The sequence below is a fragment of the Coregonus clupeaformis genome, unplaced genomic scaffold (genome assembly GCF_020615455.1).
Source record: "Coregonus clupeaformis isolate EN_2021a unplaced genomic scaffold, ASM2061545v1 scaf1013, whole genome shotgun sequence".
NCBI lineage: Eukaryota > Metazoa > Chordata > Actinopteri > Salmoniformes > Salmonidae > Coregonus > Coregonus clupeaformis.
The window spans coordinates 166,950-185,216 of NW_025534467.1; positions in this window are offsets into that span (position 1 = coordinate 166,950).

Consider the following 18,267-nt stretch of genomic DNA (forward strand, 5'->3'; position numbering starts at 1 on the left):
AACGACCCCTCCCATCCATCCAATTACCTATTTCAGCCCCTCCCCTCTGGTAGGCCCTACAGGTCATTGACCACCAAAACTGAACATTTTAAAAACCGTTTCCACCCCCCCCCCGCAGCAGTCAGAACATTGAACTCCCTTCACTAGCATAGAGCTACACTACATGGCCAAATATATGTGGACTTGGATTCGCCTATTATAAGTATGTGGACTTGGATTCGCCTATTTCAGCCACACCCATTGCCGACAGGTGTATAAAATCGAGCACACAGCCATGCGATCTCCATAGACAAACATTGGCAGTTGAATGGCCCGTACTGAAGAGCTCAGTGACTTTCAACGTGGCACCGTCATAGGATGCCACCTTTCCAACAAGTCAGTTCGTCAAATATCTGCCCTGTTAGAGCTGTCCCAGTCAACTGCTGTTATTGTGAAGTGGAAACGTCTAGGAGCAACAACAGCTCAGCTGCGAAGTGGTAGGCCACACAAGCTCACAGAACGGGACCGCCGAATGCTGAAGTGCGTAGCACGTAAAAATCGTCTGTCCTCGGTTGCAACACTCACTACCGCGTTCTAAACTGCCACTGGAAGCAACGTCAGCACAAGAACTGTTCGTCGGGAGCTTCATGAAGTAGGTTTCCATGTCCGAGTAGCCTCACACAAGCCTAAGATCACCATGCGATATGCCAAGCGTCGGCTGGAGTGGTGTAAAGCTCGCCGCCATTGGACTCTGGAGCAGTGGAAACGAGTTCTGTGGAGTGATGAATCACGCTTCACATCTGGCAGTCCGACAGACTGATCTGGGTTTGGCGGATGCCAGGAGAGCGCTACCTGTCCCAATGCATAGTGCCAACTGTAAAGTTTGTTGGAGGAGGAATAATAGTCTGGGGCTGTTTTTATGGTTCGGGCAAGGCCTCTTAGTTCCAGTGAAGGGAAATCTTAACGCTACAGCATACAATGACATTCTGATTCTGTGCTTCCAACTTTGTGGCAACAGTTTGGGGAAGGGCCTTTCCTGTTTCAGCATGACAATGCCCCTGTGCAGAAATGGTTTGTCAAGATCGGTGTGGAAGAACTTGACTGGCCTGCACAGAGCCCTGACCTCAACCCCATCGAACAACTTTGGGATGAATTGGAATGCCGACTGCGAGCCAGGCCTAATCGCCCAACATCAATGCTCAACCTCACTAATGCTCTTGTGGCTGAATGGAAGCAAGTCCCCGCGGCAATGTTCCAACATCTAGTGGAAAGCCTTCCCAGAAGAGTGGAGGCTGTTATAGCAGCAAAGGGGGGACCAACTCCATATTAATGCCCATGATTTTGGAATGAGATGTTTGACGAGCAGGTGTCCACATATCTTTGGCCATGTAGTGTACCATGTTGTACAGTAAACAAATACAACCAACATTGGTGTACTGGAGTTAGAGCCTATCAGCACAGTGTACTGGAGTTATGGCCTATCTGCACAGTGTACTGGAGTTAGGGCCTATCTGCACAGTGTACTGGAGTTAGGGCCTATCTGCACAGTGTACTGGAGTTGGGGCCTATCAGCACAGTGTACTGGAGTTAGGGCCTATCAGCACAGTGTACTGGTATTTGGTATTTTTTATATTTTATTAGGATCCCCCATTAGCTGTTGCAAAAGCAGCAGCTACTCTTCCTGGGGTCCACACAAACATGAAACATGACATAATACAGAACATTAATAGACAAATTAGGAGTTAGGGCCTATCAGCACAGTGTGCACTGAGGTTGGGACCGGGCAGGTAGAGGCTGATCTAAGAGGTGGACTGTCCCCTATGAGGTCACAGCCTAGTGTGCATTGCAGCATGGAGTGGAGAGAGTGGACACCACATGTATGTATCTATTGCCAAGTAGGGAATAGCCTATCACCTGAGAATGGTTACAGAAAAGCCCAACATATAAAAACAAGAAATATGGTTCCTTTACATAAAAGAGCGGCGGCACAAATCGTTTGTAAGTATAGATAGACGGGGGGAAAATGTTCAAATATGGACCTTAGCCAAGACTGCAGCAGGGGAGCATACATTTTTCATTGGCCAGCCATCTTTGTGTTGTCACATTCATTTTTTGCATTTACCGTAACCCTGACAGATGGATTGAGTTCTGGGTTCAGATCGGATGTCAAGGGTTCAAAGAGTAAGATGAAAAAGGATGCACAAAAAGATGATCCCATCAGAACCATTATATAAACGCCCCCTCTCCCCCCTTAAAGTGTTATTAAGGGAACCACATTCAGGTGGAGTTGTTGATTGCATAGAAACCTGAAGATTCTGCATCGTTTCTATAATGTGTTTTCATTAGAACAACAGGTTATGGGGGGGTGATAGCTGCAAAGACTCCGTGCTCCCCCCTCAATCATAATGTGATGCTAAGTGCATTAGTTATGTGTTAATTATCCCTCTTGTTAATGGACTGACTAATGATATCCATTCTGTTTTGGGGCCTGCGGTCAGCAAGTCCAAAATCCCAGATGACTGTAATCTCTCCCTCTGTTTCTTTTAGGGAACATTCCTTTGTTCTACATTTTTTAAACATATATTTTTTAATTTTTTTGGTCATTTAGCAGACGCTCTTATCCAGAGCGACTTACAGTTAGTGAGTGCATACATACATTTTTTATTTTTTCATACCTTTTCATACTGGCCCCTAGTTATGTGTGTGCATGCATAACTCTCCCCTGTGAGTATTTTCCTAGATTGAGTCATGTTTACTATGCTTTGTACTATGCCAAATTCCTCTGACTTACATGGACAGTAAATTCAAATGACAGCTCTGTATGAAACCAAGGAGAAAAAGCAAAACGGTTACAACTTGTTATACAGCACCCCTCAACATGCATTGTGTGGCTATACTGTATCTTCAAAGTGTAAACTCATACCTCATGTCTCGAGTCACAGTCCTCCTCAGACATCTGTGAGGCTAGAGGGAGGTGGGCTGGGGCTGTTAGGAGGCACTGACCATGACCAGACTTTGACCCAATCTACCCCTGGACTCTGTGGCTTCCCCAATCCTCACCCAGAATGCATACACTCTGGCTCAGGAGGGAGAGCTAGTGCAGTGGTATAGGTCATATTATAGCTCCCTGAGATGCTCATTCTATCTGGGAGGGGACAACGGAAACCACTGTCCAACCACTGTCCAAGGCCAACCGCTGTCTCCACACAGCCTGTGATGGTGCAATGTGTTTACCCTGACTCGACCCACACACCCACTAACACCACCTTTCTCAGTTCACTAACCCAGCACCCACAATACTAACATAAACAATGGGCAGGTGTTATGTAATGGTCCTGAGGGGTTGTAAAGTCCCTCAACCCTGTTCCTGGTTACACGCCTGGCGACAGGACCGTGTCCCCCTCCCGGCTCACGCCAGCTCCCCTGCTGTCACCTCGTAAGGCAGCAGCACGAAGCCAAACAGAGTCAGTGGTCAGGGTTGTGGCAAGGTGCAGTAAGGCTGGCGAGACCAGGTTGTAAAGCACCTGACCTGTTAGAGGGGATGACCCTTGAGTGCCTTGGGGCCACTAGTAAGACCTGGAGGATATCACAGGGAAGTGGCCAAGCCTAGGCTCCCTGTGTTTGTACAGGTGATAGACCATGCTGTAATAGACAGTTCTGTCTCTATCTGACCATTAGAGCATTGAGGAGTGAGAGGGTGTCAGACAAATACAGGCATGGTGGTCCTCTGTTGGCCCTGAGGATGTGGTCTGAGAATTCAGCTCCAAACATGATGGAAGTCCAGTGTGCCCCTGACATCCCCCAGATGTGAAAAGGATCTTGTCCCTAAGCACGCAGGTCAGCTAATAAACACAGCATCCCGTTTACATTCATGGGATAGATGCTAGGTTGTTCATGTTGTGTGTATTGACTAGAATGGAAAACTCCCCACTGGGCACACACTGCTTGAATCAACGTTGTTTCCACGTAATTTCAATGAAATTACTTTGAACCAATGTGGAATAGACGTTGAATTGACGTCTGTGTCCAGTTGGTCCTGCCTCCCTTCTACTGATTGTACAATGTGTCATAGAGCACATAGGGGTAACTCCCCTCATCCACCACCATGTAGGAACCCAACCTGGTGGATGGATGCATAGCAGTATTTTGCAACTGGACACTCACCACCACATACAGGCAACAGAGAAGAGAGGAGTGATTCTCTTTAGTCTCCCTCCTGCTCTCCCCTCCCATTCTAATCAGTCTGGTTGAGCTACCAGCTCTAATCAGCTAAATGGATGGTCTGCTCTGGGTGAATATTGATGATGTTGGGAGGTGGGGACCTTGAAACCTCCCCTGGGGCCTTCTTTAGAGGGCAGGGAGAACTTCAGGAAAGGATTATTATTACATATTGTTGTGGCAGAATTCACATTTTCCACAACAATACTGTTATTACTGTATTGTGTAAAATGGTGTATATAACGTTTCAAGAACATATCAGTAATTTAGTTTAGTATTAGTATATCAGTATCAGTAGTTTGCTATTTGCACTATGATATGGTTTCATTTATATCCCTCAATACATACAATATGTATTGAGGGCAGTGGGGGGAGGGCAGCACTCAGCTATTTTGTTCTGGACACACGCAGCTAGTCATGTATTCAGTATATCAAACAGTGGAATGATCAAAGTGTCTTAGTGTATGTGAGATTGCATGAGAAAGCCAGGAGACCATTGTTTAAATCTCTAATCTTCTGTATGAGTGTCCTGGGATCCTTAACAACCACTGAGACCAAGACCTCCACTGGATGTCTTCTTCTCATCTGTTAAATGGACAGCACCAGGGAGGAGAGGAGAAGAGAGGAGAAGGTTACTGGGTTCAAAAAGAGGGGAGAGAAAGCGGGTGAGAGTGAGGAATTGAGAAGGGGAAGAGAAGAGTGTAGCAGAGAAAGAGGAGCGGAACTGAAAGAAAGAGCGAATGAGGGGAGGAGGAAAGGAGAAGTGTTAACACAGACCATCTTAGTGATGAGTATTGACAGCCAGGCACAGAGAGGGACTAATCTGATTGGTTGGTGGCCTGGTATTGAATAGCCATCAGTGATAACCTGATCTTCTCTCTCTTCCTCCCTGCTTCCTTCCCTTCCACAATGTGATCTGATCTCAGGCTCTTATTGAACCCTGCAGGCACTGGACTTCCTCAGCTCCATTCTATTGAATAATATTTACTAATGAATTATTCAATTTAATAGGATAATCAAAGTGTGTGCCTGATCCAATATAATAAACCATGCAAATAAATAATAAACCAATTGTGACATGGCAATCCAAAGAAAGTTTACTGATGAATCCAACACATCCAAACACAAATGTGCATGTAGGCCTTCATTATGTCTATGTGTGTGCTTCAATATGTCTTTTTTTTTATTATGGGTAATTTTACTTGCTACCCAGGGCGGATGTGGAAAGAGAAAAGTGTGCATGTGTGTGTGTCTGTCTGTCTGTCTGTGTTCTGCGTATACTTGTTTGCACATGGCAGCCTGGTCATATTGTTTGCCTCACTGGCAGTGATCAAAGCCTTTAACCTTGTGTGGCTGGGACATGTTCAGTCAAGACGCACACATGGCTTCAAGCTAATGTCCTGGAAATCCTCAACAAGCACACAAAGAGAAAGTCAACTTTCTGTGTGTGTGTGTGTGTGTGTGTGTGTGTGTGTGTGTGTGTGTGTGTGTGTGTGTGTGTGTGTGTGTGTGTGTGTGTGTGTGTGTGTGTGTGTGTGTGTGTGTGTGTGTGTGTGTGTGTGTGTGAGTGAGTGAGTGTGTGTGTGAGTGTGTGTGTGTGTGTGTGTGCATTTGTATGGGTGTGTGTGTGCGTTTGCATGGGTGTGTGTTTGCATGTGGGTGTGTGTGTACAGTACGTGCCATGCAAGTGTGTATACAGGATGTGTTTGTGTCAGTGTGTGTGGCATGCTTATGTCTCTATGTCTTTGCAAATAGATGCTAGAATTTGAACTTTAACTATTTCTCCTCCTCTCTGTCCTGCTGTATTCTCCTCATCTCTCTCTCCAATCACCATCCCTATAAACCTACAGATAACCTGCATGCTGCATCCCAACAGGCTCTTTGTGTCTCTTATCATTCCAGCCACAAAGCAATAGCCTTGCATTTATATCATCCCAGTGTCCTCTCTATACAAACCCCATCCGTATCAGAATTGTTTACTGGTGAAAAAGACCATCCAACAACAATCACAGAAATATCCAGACATGTAACAATTGATAACAGGAAGGAATTCATATTAAGCTAGGTTATTTGTAAGAGCACTCTATCTGTGGCCATAGCTCTTGAGGCAACAGGGCAAGTATTTCCATCCCACTGCATCTTCATCCAGTAATCTATGATGAGAAGTAGAATTTATTAAAAAGCTCAGGGTCAGATAGAGGCAAACCCAGTCCTCATCGACTAGAGGGTTTTCTCATAGCCTTCTTCTCAGTGGATTTGTAGCGACAACCCTGTCATTGGAGTGCAGTCATAAGTTGTTAATGTACAGTATGTAGCAGAGCGGTGGTTGAGGTTAATGATTTAGCAGGTACCAGTCCCCGAGAAACAGACGCAGATTCAAAATGAACTGGAACTCAGTTTCACTGGTGCCCAATTACTATCCTTAACTGCATTTCAGCCTTGCCACAAAAGGGCCAGCTGACATCATGTCAGTGATTCTCTCATTAACACAGGTGAGAGTGTTGACGAGGACTGGAAGGCTGGAGATCACTCTGTCATGCTGATTGAGTTAGAATAACAGACTGGAAGCTTTAAAAGGAGGGTGGTGCTTGAAATCATTGTTCTTCCTCAGTTAACCATGGTTACCTGCAAGGAAACACGTGCCATCATCATTGCTTTGCACAAAAAGGGCTTTACAGGCAAGATTGCACCTAAATCAACCATTTATCGGATCATCAAGAACTTCAAGGAGAGAGGTTCAATTGTTGTGAAGAAGGCTTCAGGGCGCCCAAGAAAGTCCAGCAAGCGCCAGGACTGTCTCCTAAAGTTGATTCAGCTGCGGGATCGGGGCACCACCAGTGCAGAGCTTGCTCAGGAATGGCAGCAGGCAGGTGTGAGTGCATCTGCACGCACAGTGAGGCGAAGACTTTTGGAGGATGGCCTGGTGTCAAGAAGGGCAGCGAGGAAGCCACTTCTCTCCAGGAAAAACATCAGGGACAGACTGATATTCTGCAAAAGGTACAGGGATTGGACTGCTGAGGACTGGGGTAAAGTCATTTTCTCTGAAGAATCCCCTTTCCGATTGTTTGGGGCATCCGGAAAAAAGCTTGTCCGGAGAAGACAAGGTGAGCGCTACCATCAGTCCTGTGTCATGCCAACAGTAAAGCATCCTGAGACCATTCATGTGTGGGGTTGCTTCTCAGCCAAGGGAATGGGCTCACTCACAATTCTGCCTAAGAACACAGCCATGAATAAAGAATGGTACCAACACATCCTTCGAGAGCAACTTCTCCCAACCATCCAAGAACAGTTTGGTGACGAACAATGCCTTTTCCAGCATGATGGAGCACCTTGCCATAAGGCAAAAGTGATAACTAAGTGGCTTGGGGAACAAAACATCGACATTTTGGGTCCATGGCCAGGAAACTCCCCAGACCTTAATCCCATTGAGAACTTGTGGTCAATCCTCAAGAGGCGGGTGGACAAACAAAAACCTACAAATTCTGACAAACTCCAAGCATTGATTATGCAAAAATGGGCTGCCATCAGTCAGGATATGGCCCAGAAGTTAATTGACAGCATGCCAGGGCGGATTGCAGAGGTCTTGAAAAAGAAGGGTCAACACTGCAAATATTGACTCTTTGCATAAACTTAATGTAATTGCCAATAAAAGCCTTTGACACTTATGGAATGCTTGTAATTATACTTCAGTATACCATAGTAACATCTGACAAACACATCTAAAAACACTGAAGCAGCAAACTTTGTGAAGACCAATACTTGTTTCATTCTCAAAACTTTTGACCACGACTGTACACTGTACCACCTCAGACAGACATCGACCCTTTGGGGGGTCATGACATTGGAGCATGGAGAGGGCAAGTGAAGGATGGTTGATTCTTTTTCACCAAGTCTAAATCATCCCTCTCTCTCCCTCCCTCCATGCCTGCTTCTCTCCCTCCCTCCTTTTACTATCCTCTCTCTCCACCTGGAAAAATAGCAGGCGGTGAAACGTGATCCTGTGTGTGTGTGTGTGTGGGGGGTGGGGGGGAGGGTCGTGCTGGTTGCTGGGCTGTCCTACTAATGGAGATGGATGTGGGCTCAGGACTGTCTCCCGGGCCAAACGGCCACTGCACCGCCGTCACACTGAGAGATCCATTTCTCTCCAGCTTCCTTCCGTCCGAGCTGCAGATCTTTTTTAACGGGTAGGTTGGGCTGAGACTCACAACTGGAGCTGAAAGAGTGTGTGTGTGTGTGGGGGGATAGGGAGGAAAGGCAATAATAGGAGAGAAGGAGACAGGGAGTGAAGGAGCTTGGGAAGAGAGACATAGAGAGAGGAAGAGAAGGATAGTGACTGGAGGGCTAGCCTATGCTGAGTCGCCAGAACACGCTAACATCCACTTTTCAGGGATGTTTTTTTCCAAGAGTGTAGTTTACATCTGTTGCTTGAGAGGCATGGTTCATATTACACCTTATTAAAAACATCCCATACCCTCTCTGTTTACCCTTTTCTACTCACTCTCCCTTCTCTCCAGTCCAGGCTATGCTGGGGTGGGAGTCACAACCCTCTCTCCCATTGGCCAGTAAGTTGGGCGGTGGGGAGATGCACTCTGAACACACCAGGTGGGACCCTCCTCACTCTCCCCGAGCACTCTGGGGATCGCTGCATAATGCATGCTCCCAGAATGGAACTTCTAGTCTGAGGAAGAAAAACACTAGACCGGATGCCTAGGCTATGTGTCAAAAATAAAATAAGTGCATTTATGACCCAAGAGCCTCACTTTGTGGCTGGGGGATTTCTTTCCTCTAAAAATAACCCAGTGTTGCTATTGACAAAGGTGAGTATTGGATGTAGAGAGTTAAACTAGAGGTTGACAAGAACTAGAAATTAATACAAAAACACACTCAACCGTATTGAGAGGAAAAGACAATTGACTGGCTGGTTTTTGGCCCAAGTTTCAGTAATTCTACAATGTCTGAGTATCAATCGTTTTTACAGTACTGCCTATCTGGTGTATGTGACAATAAAACATCACGTTTGTCCTCAATCAGTCAACGTTGTAACCTTGTTCAGAGGATCAACAAAAAATAGAGGGTAAAAAAAAAGAATTCCTTGGGAAAAACATTTTTTTAAATGACTTCAACAAAAATTGTCCTATAAAAACACTTTACTTTGAGGTTCTTACATGTTGGCTTTAAAAGTAGATAGAGCTTGACCTTGACTGCACCAGGCTTTGCAAAGTGTTTACTTACCCAGCCAGAAATCTATTAGCCGCTATATGTGTCTGTGTGACTCATCTCTCTGGCTCTTGGGCAAATTCTGAAAGGGTTTAGAAATGTAGCCTTCCAGCTTTATGGTATTCTCAGCTCACACAATGTCTGGTCAGCCTGAACCAACTTCCTGTTTTTCATTAACTGGAGATTGAAGGTAATTTAGGACATGCTCTGTTTCTGCATCTCTCTCTCTCTCTCTCTCTCTCTCTCTCTCTCTCTCTCTCTCTCTCTCTCTCTCTCTCTCTCTCTCTCTCTCTCTCTCTCTCTCTCTCTCTCCCTCTCTCTCTCTCTCCCCCTCACTCTCTATTGTGCAGTCTCTCTCTCCCTATTCCTCCCCTTTCTCTCTCTCTCTCTCTCCTGTACCCTTTCTCTCTCTCTCTCTCTCTCTCTCTCTCTCTCTCTCTCTCTCTCTCTCTCTCTCTCTCTCCCCCTCTCTCTCTCTCCCCCTCACTCTCTATTGTGCAGTCTCTCTCTCCCTATTCCTCCCCTTTCTCTCTCTCTCTCTCTCTCTCTCTCTCTCTCTCTCTCTCTCTCTCTCTCTCTCTCCCTCTCTCTCTCTCTCCCCCTCACTCTCTATTGTGCAGTCTCTCTCTCCTATTCCTCCCTTTCTCTCTCTCTCTCTCTCTCTCTCTCTCTCTCTCTCTCTCTCTCTCTCTCTCTCTCTCTCTCTCTCTCTCTCTCTCTCTCTCTCTCCCTCTCACACACCTCAGCATGTTGCAAGATGGAGCGCAGTTGTGAAAAGCACCTGGAGTTTTTCCTAACCATGTGACCTGAAGAGGAAAAACTCCATGCCCTTATTTATGAACAGTAGTGACCCAATGTGAAGACCTATTTCCCTTCCAGTTGTGCATCAGTTCAACTGTACATGTTCTGCTTCTGCTGTAGAGAGATGAGTCATCAGCCAGTGGGCTGAGGCTGGGGCTGCAGCACCTGCAGACAGTCACCACAGCACAACACAGTCAGAGAGTTTTTCATCCTCAGCTTACCCACAACCTAAGAGGGCCACGGCTCTCAGTCTTTGTTGCTGTCAATTCGTTTGACATTCACTCGAACAAGTCATCCCATGAGCAAACACACAAAAAATAACAGATTGCTGTTGAGTTCCCCCTTGGATGGAGAGATACTTGTAGGATGTTTTTATGATATGATATGTTTCTTGATATAATATGTAACTTTTATGGCATGATACATGTGCTATCATCTGGACCCGATATGTCTGTCTTTGTACAAGCCTCAGAAAATAAATAAAACAATAATCTAGGAAATTATCAGCAATAACTTATTTAAAATAACTGGTATCTTGCATAATAATGGAGTGATTAAAATGTTTCATGTAGTGAATAGATACAGTAACCTCAGTTCAAAAAACTACTGGATCAGTAGACTATGCAGGAGACCAACCCCCCCAAAATCACTTGTCAGAGGGCTCCCCCTTGTGGAAACACATGACATCATAAAGTCACAAAGAAATCTTGTGAATATACTGGCTCACCATAAGCATTAACTCCATCAATAAATCAATACTGTTAATTACTTGTTAGGGCATCATTAGATAAAACAAACAAACCAATCTATAACTTATAATTTATGTTATTGTTAAACATCTCTCCTCTAGCAACTTTCCTCCACTTCTGCCTCCCCTGCATCAGAGGGCACAGCAGGCTCCTGTGTTGCTTTACTTTTGTCACTGAGTTCCTGTATGATGTTACAGCTGCGATCCAGGCTCTGTCTGAGCTCCAGCAGGTCTCTCTGCATGCCCTCCAGGATGTCCAGCTTAGACAGCTTCTTGTCAATGGATGACAGCACCTCCTGGCCACCCTCATTTACAAGATCATCCCCAACATCATCCAGCTCTGGGCTGTTGCTGATGAGACAGTCCTCCTCCTCTACCATGAAAGACCCCATGGTTTCCTTCCACACCATTTCAAAATAGGAGTCAATGAAGGATTCAAGCTCCTCCAAGTTACTGTTCCCCCATTGGTCAATCAGTGCCTGCAGGCCTCCTGTTCTGGCGATCTCCTTGAAGGCCCTGTCCCTCAGCCTGGGGTGTCCAAGGGACTGTATATCCACAATGTCTTCCTGTTTCTCCACCAGCATTCGTTCTGGTTCTTTGGGTTGCTCCACGGGTATGACCAGGAGGAGAGCTTGGTGTCCTGGCGAGAACAGGGTGACAGGTTTTCTACCATTCTGTCCATTCCATCTCAGATGATGGCTCTGAGTAGATCCAGTGTGGAGCCAGTCTGGGAGGTTCACCACTAGCGTCTGTCTGCCCCCCATGTTCCACATCAGCCCCTCCTGATTCCCCTGAAGCACACTGGCCATGCTGGACAGAAACCCCTCCACATCCAGGATGGAGTGATTTGCTCCAGTCCACCCTCCTCCGCTACCCTCTGGTAGTGCCAACCCCTGTCCACCAAAGTCTGAGGCTCCTGGGTCGTCTGGGGTTAGAAGGTCCTCTGAACTGGCCACCTCACACGCTGCAACACAAGAGAGCTCTGTCAGAATAAATAGTAAATATAGCATGACATGATGCACTGTAAGTTATAACTAATGTGCATCAGTCTTGCTTACCATCATGAAAGGGAGCGTCTGTATAGTTTGCTGCAGGGACCTCTATGCCCTCTCCCTGTCTCATCACTCCATCCATCTCTGGCTCCTGCATCACTGTGAGACACTTCCCAACCTGTTCTCCTCTCTGTAGAACCTCCAGCCTCTCCTCCACAAGCATCTCCTCTATCTTCTCCAGCAGTTCAGTGACCTGTGCACCGGTGCCCTGGCTCTTACTGTCCAACACGTGATATCTGTTGCCACACTTCTCGACAAGCCTCTGGAGGGGCTCTCCCTCACTCTCAATGCGCTGCTCGATGGTCGTGTCCCCCAGCCAGTCCCCAAAGGTGAATAGGAACATGGTTTGGTTCCATACCTTCTCTCCGAGCGCCTCCAGGTGTTTTTCTACTATTCTCCGGAGAGTGTGGCTGAAGGAGGATCTCACATTCACAACCACCAGGACCACAGTTACCCCAGAGGCTGAGGGAGACATCAGGGAGCCAGGACCCACTGACAGCCAGCCTGGTGGGTCCAGCACTGTCACAGTCTTACCCCTGACCTTTCCTTGTCCTTCCACACAGTCAGTGGCATGGCACCCTACTTTAAAGTGCTCTCTGCCCAGGATGGTGTTTACAGCAGAGCTCCTGCCTGTGCTGCGGCCACTCAGCAGCATTATTCTCAGCTCTGAGCAACAGTGGAGCTTCCCTGTCACAAACAAATAAGAATACTGTCATGTATAACACGTCTACTGTAGACATAAAATGAATGAATACAAAGTGCTTCATTAACATTGTCTGATTTACAGCTCTATGAATGAATGGAAAATGTTCATCCAAAATATTTCACACCAATATGAATAGAATCAGACACCTAAAGTGCATTTTGAGAGAGATTGATTTAACTCACCCAATAGAGATCTGGCAGTCTTTCTTTGTTTCTGCCTTCTCATCAGTCTCTCCCCTGCTCTTTTCTGTTCTTCCCTCTTCTTCTCCTCCAACTCCTGCAGAACGCCACCCTCAATCTTACAGTAACAACTGCTGTTGTATGACATCAGTTCCTCAATCTTTCTCATCAGTTCTGTAACCTGAAATCCTGAATTGCTTCTATTGTTGAGGACATGATACCTGTTGCCACACTTCTCCACAAGCCACTGGAGGGCCTCCCCCTCACTCTCAATGTGCTGCTCGATGGTTGTGTCTCCCAGCCAGTCCTCAAAGTTGAACAGGACGATGACGTGAGCCCAGACTGTGTCTGTGATGAGCTCTAGGTGCTCCTGCACAGCTCTCCTGTAGGTCTCTGTGAAGGACCAGTCCACACGCACCATCAGCAGGAGGACATGTGGACCAGGAGAGCAAAGAGATACACTACACACTATCTCCTGTCGGTCAAAAACAGGACTATCCTGAGAGAAGTCATTCATCCACCAGCCTGGAGTGTTCACCACGGTGACTTGTCTCCCAGCAACATCTCTGTTTCTGCATTTTTATCAATCTCTTTAGCAATCACTATCCTCTTATTTTCCTCCACGTCTTGTAAAAGCATTCCCTCCATTTCAAAATAGCTGTCACTATTTTCTGTCACCAGTCTCTGCATCTTCATGAACAGCTCTGTGACCTGATTTCCACCTGGTCCACTCTTCAAGTTGAGGCAGTGATACCCATAACTGTATTTCTCCACCAGCCACAGGGGGGCCTGCCTCCTCTCTTGACTTGCTGCTCCATGGGCATGTGTCCAGGCCAGTCACTGCAGGTGAAGACGACCATACAGTGACTCCACACTCTCTCACTGAGGAGGGCCAGGTGCTCCTCTACAGCCCTGCGACGCTTCTCACAGAACCCTGAGCGTACCTTAATGACGATAAGGAAAACATGGGGTCTTGGAATGCACAGACATACACTGCGAACTATCTCCCTTTTCACCAGCTGAGGGGTGTCCTGCACGTTGAAGTCACACCACCAGCCAGGTGTGTTCACCACAGTGACCCACCCACCTGCCACCTCTCCCACTCTCATAGAGCACGTTGTCCGCTCCTTGATGACAAGCTCCTCCCTGCCTAGCAGCACATTGCCCACTTCGCTCTTCCCAGAGTTTCTGCCACCAAGAAGGACAACTTTCAGGTCTGAGAGAGACCCAAACAAGAGACGTAAGAGACAGAGTTACTGTTCATGCCAGTGCACATTTTGTGTTATATCGCCTGACATTAAGCTTCCACTTTAAAGGGACTGTCATTCCCACAATGATTAACGAAGAAATTGTAAAAAACACACACGTACAGTCACAAGTACATACACAAACACACACAGATAGCATGCACCTGTGTGTGTACTATGAAACTACTGATAACGTGGTGTATTGACAACTTGATCAGATGTCTGTCACATGTTTTTTTATCGCACACAGTATGTACCTGCTACACACAGTACACATACAGTACATGGGGAAAAACATGAATAGTTGCTCAAAGTAATGGTAATGTTGCCTAGAAATATCAGTACACGCACCACATTGATATAAGAGAGCAGTTAATAATCTTAACTTACATTAAACTGGCCATACTATATATTTTAAATATGTGTGAGTAATACTTTTACACTGATTGATGCTAAAGTCATTAAAAACAACTTCATAAGCCATGTGTAAATGGTCAGTTATATACAGTACAACATTTTTCTCAAGTTGATATGCAAGACAATTGAGATGAAAAACCGTACCACTTCTCTGGTTGCCATTTCTCTTGATATTAAGCTCTATCTGTGCTTAGAGTCTCCCAAAAAGTGTTACAATCCAACTAATTTTAGTCATCATGTCAATGCCCAATAACAGTCCTTTTCCTTCCGGCTTACAACAAGTTCCTGAACGACTGGGGTGTATCTTTTACTCTGAAGGGAGTGGACACTTGCCTTGATGACTTCTGATGTCTTTATGAGTCTGAAGGTTGGCAGTAATAAGCAATAATAATGTTGCGTTTATAACCAAATCGGAAGATGGTAATTACGAGTTGTGAAGTTGTAAATATGAGTTGGATGCATGAGAATAAACTGAGAATAAAAATTGTCATCATCTATATGAACGCAGCTGCCACTTCATTAAAGCTGTTAGATGCAGTTTATCATAGCGCACTGCGCTTTATTACAGGTCACAATTTTAGTACTCATCACTGCATTCTCTACCAGAAAGTTGGTTGGCCCTCTTTGATGTCACATAGGTTGATATATTGCTATGTTTTCATTTATAAAGCCCTTTTACAAAAATTTCCACTGTACCTAACATCATAACTAAACTTTAGACATAAGAGCTCTCAGGGATGGCTAACTCTGGAAATTCCTTTGGTCTCTACTGAGTTAGGTAAATCAGCTTCTTGCACCTTATTTGTGGAACAATCTTCAAAATGTTCTTACATTTTATGTTCTGGTGCCTCTAGGCCAATTCAGAAAGCTGATGACCGTGTTTTTCTTTCTTTCTGCTTGCATTTTGTATTTATATTTTGATGTGTGTATTTTCTGTAATTTATGTAATTCTAATCTGTAAAAGTCTCACCGATAAAATAAAAGTAAAATAAAATACTGCCGAAAATGCTGGTATCAAGGTAATTTCCTTAATTGGTGATGTCAGAGTTCAGCATGTGGGAGATGTCGAAGCTCAGGGATGACAGACAAGCTTCCCACTAGTAATTACCAGTTGGAGGGCCCTTAAAGCTCATCACTAAGCTAAGGACCCTGGGACTAAACACCTCCCTCTGCAACTGGATCCTGGACTTCCTGACGGGCTGCCCTCAGGTGGTAAGGGTAGGTAACAACACATCTGCCATGCTGATCCTCAACACGGGGGCCCCTCAGGGGTGCGTGCTCAGTCCCCTCCTGTACTCCCTGTTCACTCATGACTGCATGGCCAGGCACGACTCCAACACCATCATTAAGTTTGCCTACGACACAACAGTGGTAGGCCTGATCACCGACAACGATGAGACAGCCTATAGGGAGGAGGTCAGAGACCTGGCCGTGTGGTGACAGGATAACAACCTCTCCCTCAACGTGATCAAGACAAAGGAGATGATTGTGGACTGTGGACTACAGGGAAAAAAAGAGGACTGAGCACGCCCCCATTCTCATCGACGGGGCTGTAGTTGAACAGGTTGAGAGCTTCAAGTTCTTTGGTGTCCACATCACCAACAAACTATCATGGTCCAAACATACCAAGACAGTTGTGAAGTGGGCACGACAAAGCCTATTCCCCCTCAGGAGACTGAAAAGATTTGGCATGGGTCCTCAGATCCTCCAAAAGTTATACAGCTGCACCGTTGAGAGCATCCTGACCGTTGCATCACCGCCTGGCATGGCAACTACTCGGCCTTTGACCGCAGACTCCAGCCACCCTAGTCATAGACTGTTCTCTCTGCTACCGCATGGCAAGCGGTACCGGAGTGCCAAGTCTAGGTCCAAAAGGCTTCTTAACAGCTTCTACCCCCAAGCCATAAGACTCCTGAACAGCTAATCATGGCTACCCGGAATATTTGCATTGTCCCCCCTACCCAACCCCACCCCCTCTTTTACGCTGCTGCTACTCTGTTTATTATCTATGCATAGTCACTTTAACTCTACCCACATGTACATATTACCTCAATTACCTTGACTAACCAGTGCCCTCGCACATTGACTCTGTACCGGTACCCCCTGTATATAGCCTCCCTACTGTTATTTTATTTTACTGCTGCTCTTTAATTGTTTGCTATTTTTATTCTTTACTTATCTATTTTTTATTTAACACTTTTTTTTATTTTCTTAAAACTGCATTGTTGGTTAAGGGCTTGTAAGTAAGCATTTCACTGTAAGGTTGATACCTGTTGTATTCAGCGCATGTGGCAAATACAATTTGATTTGATTTGGAGAAGGTGGAAAGCTTCAAGTTCCTTGATGTACACATCACCGACAAACTGAAATGGTCCACCCACGCAGACAGTGTGGTGAAGAAGGCGCAACAGCAGGCTGAAGAAATTCGGCTTGGCACCTAAAACCCTCACAAACTTTTACAGATGCACAATTGAGAGCATCTTGTCGGGGTGTATCACCGCCTGGTACGGCAACTGCACCGCCCGCAACCGCAGGGCTCTCCAGAGGGTGGTGCGGTCTGCCGAACGCATTACCGGGGTCAAACTACCTGCCCTCCAAGACACATACAGCACCCAATGTCACAGGAAGGCCAAAAATATCATCAAGGACATTAACCACCCGAGCCACTGCCTGTTCACCCCGCTATCATCCAGAAGGCGAGGTCAGTACAGGTGCATCAAAGCTGGGACCGAGAGAATGAAAAACAGCTTCTATCTCAAGGCCATCAGACTGCTAAATAGCCATCACTAGCACATTAGAAGCTGCTGCTGCCTATTGAAATCATTGGCCACTTTAAGAAATGGAACACTTGTCACTTTAATAATGTTTACATATTTTGCACTACTTATCTCATATGTATATACTGCATTCTACTCTATAATATTCTACTGTATGTTAGTCCATGCCGCTTTGTCCATATATGTATATATTCTTAAATTCCATTCCTTACTAGTTTTGTGTGTATTGGGTATATGTTGTGAAATTGTTAGATATTACTTGTTAGATATTACTGCACTGTCGGAGCTAGAAGCACAAGCATTTCGCTACACCCGCTATAACATCTGCTAAACACGTGTATGTGACAAATAACATTTGATTTGATTTGAATCAACTGGATTTGTACCAGTCCTATATGTGGTAAATACTACCTTCCCACTTGGTTATGAATGCAGCATAAGTAAGGAGCCAGCCATTTATTGCAGTTAAAGAGACCATGTAGCTCAGTTGGTAAAGCATTGCGTTTGCAACGCCAGAGTTGTGGGTTCGATTCCCATGGGGGGCCAGTATGAAAAAATAATGTATGCATTCACTAACTGTAAGTCGCTCTGGATAAGAGCGTCTGCTAAATGACGTAAATTGGATTGTTCATTGCAGTGTCATCAATAACGCCCCAAACCTCACCTATATGTCTATAGTATTTGCCATTCAAACGGATCAATAATCCCATATAAGTGAAGAAGAAAGGGAAAGGATGCACGGCGCTTGTAACGCCAAGGTAGTGGGTTCGATCCCCGGGACCACCCATACACAAAAATGTATGCACGCATGACTGTAAGTCGATTAGGATAAAAGCGTCTGCTAAATGGCATATTATTATTATTATTAAAAGTATTGGAACAGGTCCCTGCTAGTATTTTCTTCCTGCTTTTTCTCGCTCCTCCCA